Below are 6,000 nucleotides of genomic sequence, written 5' to 3' on the forward strand. Positions count from 1 at the left end.
CAGGTGCAGTAGTGACAGCCCTGCCACATCCGACGAGCATCAGAGCCGATGTAGTACTATTCGATCTTAGTCCTGTATTGAGTCTTTGCCTGTTTGATGGTTCATTGGAGGGCACCGTGGGATTTCTTATAAGCTTCCGGTTATAGTCCCGCTCCTTGAAAGCTGCAGCTCTAGCCTTTAGCTCAGTGTGGATGCTGCCTGTAATCCATGGCTTCTGGTCAGGGTATGTACGTACGGTCACTGTGGAGACGACGTCATCGATGCACTTATTGATGAAGCCAATGACTGATGTGGTGTGCTCCTCAATGCCATCGTAGGAATCCCGGAACATATTCCAATATGTGCTAGCGAATCAGTCCTGTAGCTTAGCATCTGCTTTCTCTGATCACTTTTTAATTGATCTAGTCATTGGTGCTTCCTGCTTACATTTTTGCTTGTAAGCAGGAATCAGGAGGAGAGAATTATGGTCAGATTTGCCAAATGGAGTGCGATGGAGAGCAGTGTACGTGTCTCTGTGTGTGGAGTATAGGTGGTCCAGAATGATTTTTCCTCTGGTTGCACATTTAACATGCTGATAGAAATTTGGTAATATAGATTTAAGTTTTCCTGCATTAAAGTGGCTACTTGGAGTTTCGCCTTTGGGGGAGCCTTTTCTTGCTTGCTTATGGTGGAATACAACTAATTCAATGCTAGATAAGTGCCAGCCTCTGACTGTGGTGGTATGCATACAGCTACAAAGAATACAGATGAAAACTCTCTTGGTAGGTAGTGTGGTCTACAGCTTATCATGACATACTCTACCTCAGGCGAGCAATAGCTCCAGGCTTCCTTAGATATCTTGCACCGGCTGTAGTTTACAAAAATACATAGTCCGCCGCCCCTTGTCTTACCAGACGACGATGTTATATCCTGCCGGTGCAGCGTGTAACCAGCCAGCTGTATGTTGATGATGTCGTCATTCGGCCACAACTCCGTGAAGCATAAGATGTTACAGTTTTTAATGTCCTGCTGGTAGTTTAATCTGCTGCGTAACTCATCGATTTTATTCTCCACAGATTGCACGTTTGCTAGAAAAATGGAGGGAAGTGGGGATTTATTCGATCGCCTATGAATTTTCTGTTTGTTATTGCATGACAAAGATCAAAGCCGGAGGGAGTACAGTTGACGACAGTAGTCTCTCTCTATCACACAGCGGTTTCTATTTCAGTTGTGTTTCAAACTACATATTGAATTGATAATCATTAGCACCTGTTTGGTTTAATTGTTTAATCATACACCTAACTATACGCCTACAAAATCCCTGATGATGCTCTTTTGAACACAAACAATGGTCACACAAAATATGGATTTGATGTAGATTTTGCTTCTGTTCACTCACTTTGCATTTTGTGAATTGATAAAAATAATCTATTAACATATCTATTTTTGAAAGCGTTCTTATTTTACAACATTTTTTTAACACTTGCCTAAAACTATTTCACGCTACTGTACACACGGTATATATGTTGGAAAATGTCAACAATGGACTAACAACAAATTCCAAAAGATAATTTTGGGGGTGGAGTTTTTCTTTAAGACGGTCTGAGACTATACAGGATATACGCAAAAGTCTGTGGACACCCCTTCAAGTTGGTGAATTTGGTTCAGCCACACCCATTTCTGACATGTGTAAAATCGAGCACAAAGCCAGATAGCTACATGTCTCATCAAAAGAATCCACATCGGCTGGATTATTACATGACCTGTAAAAATCAGCCAGGTGTGTCTGGGGGTGATTACGGCCATCTATTGTATTTCATGAACATGTGTACATGTCTAGAAAATAGTGACCCATCCACTTAGCTAGATGTATCTGGGGGTGTGGTTATAGCATTATATTTCTACTATGTATTTAACCGCTTCATTGTACCATTTACTCCTGTATCCTGTGCATGTGACAAATAAACTTAGATTGTATTTGATATAGCGCGTGTTTACCACATGGCCTCACATGTGAATCCTTAAAGAGATGGGTGGGGCTAAAGGCTTAAGAGAGTGTGAACGATGCTAAATGGGTGTAGACTAAGAAGAGCTCTTCAGTAGGTGTACCAAAACATTCAAGAACCATTTTATCAAAAGTGGGGTTACAAGTTTATCAACTTTCAAAGCAGAATTATTTTCATTTTCAGAACACTGTTTGACATTGTTCCTCAACTGTAGATCTAACATTTTTTTTGCTCTGAGTTTCTATCAGATCTATCAGCCTGCTGTCAGCTCTTGGCAAACTGTTGAAAAGATTTCTGTTTGACCAACTGCAATGCTTTTTCTCTGTTTACAAATTAACAACCAACTTTTAGCATGTTTATAGAGAAGGGCAGTAAACATTTACTGCACTGACACAAATGACTGAAGATTGGTTGAAATGAATTGATAATAAGATGATTGTGGGAGCTGTACTGTTCGATTTCAGTGGAGCCTTTGATATTATTGACCATTACCTGTTGTTGAGAAAAATGTATGTGTTGTGGATTTTCAACTTCTGCCTTATTGTGGATTCAGAGCTATCTATCTAATAGAACTGAAAAGGGTTTTGTTCAATGGAAGCTTCTCTATTGTCAAACATGCAACACGTGGTGTACTGCAGGCCATCTCTTTAGGCCCTCTACTCTTTTCAATTTTTACCAATGACCAATGACCAATTAATGACCTGGCATTAAACAAAGCATGTGTGTCCATGGTGATGTATGTTGATGAGTCAACCATATATGCATCAGTAACCACAACTAATGAAGTCACTGAAACCCTTAAAAAAGAGCTGCAGTGGGTGGCCAGTAATAAACTGGTCCTGAACATCTCTAAAACTAAGAGCATTGTACTTAGGTTAGATTACTTGTTAAATGTTACTGTATGGTCGGAACTACAACCACAAGCATTTCCCTTAGGTATTCTCAATCTTTACTAACAAAATTTCACAGGCTTCAAGTAAAGCAAGTGTGTCTATGTACGTGGATGATGCAACATTATACACGTCAGCAACCACAGGGACTGAAATGACTGCAACACTATACATGTCAGCTATTACAGCGACTGAAATGACTGCAACACTTAACAAAGAGCTGCAGTTAGTTTCAGAATGAGTGGCAAGGAATCATTTACTCCTAAATATTTAAAAACTAAAAGAATTGTATTTGGGACGAATCATACACTAAATCCTAAACCTCAACTAAACCATACCAGACGGCCTACAGGGAGGAGGTGAGGGCCCTCGGAGTGTGGTGTCAGGAAAATAACCTCACACTCAACATCAACAAAACAAAGGAGATAATTGTCGACTTCAGGAAACAGCAGAGGAACACCCTCCTATCCACATCGATGGGACAGTAGTGGAGAGGGTAGTAAGTTTTAAGTTCCTCGGCGTACACATCACAGACAAACTGAATTGGTCCACCCACACAGACAGCATCGTGAAGAAGGCGCAGCAGCGCCTCTTCAACCTCAGGAGGCTGAAGAAATTTGGCTTGTCACCAAAAGCACTCACAAGCTTCTACAGATGCACAATCGAGACCTGGTACGGCAACTGCTCCGCCCACAACCATAAGGCTCTCCAGAGGGTAGTGAGGTCTGCACAACGCATCACCGGGGGTAAAACTACCTGTCCTCCAGGACACCTACACCACCCGATGTCACAGGAAGGCCAAAAAGATCATCAAGGACAACAACCACTGCCTGTTCACCCCGCTATCATCCAGAAGGCGAGGTCAGTACAGGTGCATCAAAGCTGGGACCGAGAGACTGAAAAACAGCTTCTATCTCAAGGCCATCAGACTGTTAAACAGCCACCACTAACATTGAGTGGCTGCTGCCAACACACTGACTCAACTTCAGCCACTTTAATAATGGGAATTGATGGAAATTGATGTAAAATATATCACTAGCCACTTGAAACAATGCTACTTAATATAATGTTTACATACCCTACATTACTCATCTCATATGTATACGTATATAATGTACTCTATATCATCTACTGCATCTTTATGTAATACATGTATCACTAGCCACTTTAAACTATGCCACTGTCATGCAGGTGAAAGAGGACCCAAAAGCGACTTGGCGAAAACAGAGTCTTTAATCCAGTAAAGTGAATACAATCAAAAAAACACAACTTTCACTCGAAATGACGAGGACAAACTGGAGACTCGATCTTGAACAGCAGGTGAACAGCAGGTTGCCTCAGGAAGGCACTTGAACCAGACAGACTCAGACACCTGCTCACCACGCAGCATCTGAGGAAAACACGACACGACAGGGCGATACACAAACACAGCACGGTGAAATCTAGACAAGGAACCGACAGGGCAGAAACGAATAACAAGGAGAGAAATAGGGACTCTAATCAGGGAAAAGGATCGGGAACAGGTGTGGGAAGACTAAATGATGATTAGGGGAATAGGAACAGCTGGGAGCAGGAACGGAACGATAGAGAGAAGAGAGAGCGAGAGAGTGAGAGAGGGAGGGGGAGAGAGAGGGATAGAAAGAGGGAAAGAACCTAATAAGACCAGCAGAGGGAAACGAATAGAATGGGGAGCACAGGGACAAGACATGATAATAAATGACAAAACATGACAGTACCCCCCACTCACCGAGCGCCTCCTGGCGCACTCGAGGAGGAATCCTGGCGGCAACGGAGGAAATCATCAATGAGTGAACGGTCCAGCACGTCCCGAGACGGAACCCAACTCCTCTCCTCAGGACCGTAACCCTCCCAATCCACTAAGTATTGGTGACCCCGTCCCCGAGAACGCATGTCCATGATCTTATGTACCTTGTAAATAGGTGCGCTCTCGACAAGGACGGGAGGGGGGGAGGGAAGACGAACGGAGGTGCGAAGAAAGGGCTTAACACAGGAGACATGGAAGACAGGATGGACGCGACGAAGATGTCGCGGAAGAAGCAGTCGCACAGCGACAGGATTGACGACCTGGGAGACACGGAACGGACCAATGAACCGCGGAGTCAACTTACGAGAAGCTGTCGTAAGAGGAAGGTTGCGAGTGGAAAGCCACACTCTCTGGCCGCAACAATACCTTGGACTCTTAATCCTGCGTTTATTGGCGGCTCTCACAGTCTGTGCCCTGTAACGGCAAAGTGCAGACCTCACCCTCCTCCAGGTGCGCTCACAACGTTGGACAAACGCTTGAGCGGAGGGAACGCTGGACTCGGCAAGCTGGGATGAGAACAGAGGAGGCTGGTAACCCAGACTACTCTGAAACGGAGATAACCCGGTAGCAGACGAAGGAAGCGAATTGTGAGCGTATTCTGCCCAGGGGAGCTGTTCTGCCCAAGACGCAGGGTTTCTGAAAGAAAGGCTGCGTAGTATGCGACCAATCGTCTGATTGGCCCTCTCTGCTTGACCGTTAGACTGGGGATGAAACCCGGAAGAGAGACTGACGGACGCACCAATCAAACGACAGAACTCCCTCCAAAACTGTGACGTGAATTGCGGGCCTCTGTCTGAAACGGCGTCTAACGGGAGGCCATGAATTCTGAATACATTCTCGATAATGATTTGTGCCGTCTCCTTAGCGGAAGGAAGTTTAGCGAGGGGAATGAAATGTGCCGCCTTAGAGAACCTATCGACAACCGTAAGAATCACAGTCTTCCCCGCAGACAAAGGCAGACCGGTAATGAAGTCTAGGGCGATGTGAGACCATGGTCGAGAAGGAATGGGGAGCGGTCTGAGACGACCGGCAGGAGGAGAGTTACCCGACTTAGTCTGCGCGCAGTCCGAACAAGCAGCCACGAAACGGCGCGTGTCACGCTCCTGAGTCGGCCACCAAAAGCGCTGGCGAATAGACGCAAGAGTGCCTCGAACACCGGGATGACCAGCTAACTTGGCAGAGTGAGCCCACTGAAGAACAGCCAGACGAGTGGAAACAGGAACGAAAAGGAGGTTACTAGGACAAGCGCGCGGCGACGCAGTGTGCGTGAGTGCTTGCTTAACCTGTCCTTCAATTCCCC

The 6,000-nt window shown here is 45.0% G+C and overlaps 1 protein-coding gene across 1 annotated transcript in view; it reads left to right on the top strand.

Annotated features, from left to right (window-relative positions):
- LOC123996747 (neuromedin-U receptor 1-like) overlaps positions 1–6,000 on the top strand; it is a 708,675-nt gene that overhangs the window by 550,498 nt on the left and 152,177 nt on the right. The window lies entirely within an intron of this gene.

The sequence above is a fragment of the Oncorhynchus gorbuscha genome, linkage group LG02 (assembly GCF_021184085.1).
Source record: "Oncorhynchus gorbuscha isolate QuinsamMale2020 ecotype Even-year linkage group LG02, OgorEven_v1.0, whole genome shotgun sequence".
NCBI classification, from domain to species: Eukaryota; Metazoa; Chordata; class Actinopteri; order Salmoniformes; family Salmonidae; genus Oncorhynchus; species Oncorhynchus gorbuscha.